Genomic DNA, 650 nt, shown 5'->3' with positions numbered 1-650 from the left:
TATCAGACAAAAAAGTATCTGACCTAATTTGATGGATACTCGGTTAGCGTCGGACACCAACCAACTGAATTCATGTAGCCCTACACGTACATGCTTATTGTACACGCCAGCAGTCACGAAGGGAAAACTTTATAACTTTATATAAACAGATTTTGTGAACTTTTTTGTTGTTGTTTTGTGGTAACATCGGGGGATCACGAGTCCAGCAATGGGCAAAGGGTAAGGGGCACCGAAGGGGATGCTTGCAACAGCTCCCCTCCTCCCCTCTTTCTCTTTCTCTACCCCCTTCTCTCTCTCTCTCTCTCTCTCTCTCTCTCTCTCTCTCTCTCTCTCTTTCGTTCTTTGTTTCTTTCTCTCTCACCCTCCTCTCTCTCTCTTTCTCTCTCTCTCTCCCTCTCCTCGTCTCCCTAGTTCCCCTTTCCCTCTCTCCCTACCTATCTATCTACCAAGCAAGCCTGGAATGAGTTCACTAGAACTTCAAGACAACCGGGTAGACATTCACAGCCCATATTCTTTTTTTTAAATGCATATAAATTATGCACTGACATAGGCGAGCGAGTGGGAAAATGACCCTCCTATGAATTGTCCTAAATTCTTGTGCGGTTTACCACAGGCAACCCATTGTCCGACTTTTGAATTTGAACGTTCGG

This window comes from Aplysia californica, unplaced genomic scaffold (assembly GCF_000002075.1).
Source record: "Aplysia californica isolate F4 #8 unplaced genomic scaffold, AplCal3.0 scaffold00021, whole genome shotgun sequence".
Taxonomy (NCBI): Eukaryota; Metazoa; Mollusca; class Gastropoda; order Aplysiida; family Aplysiidae; genus Aplysia; species Aplysia californica.
This window is presented reverse-complemented; position numbering follows the sequence as displayed.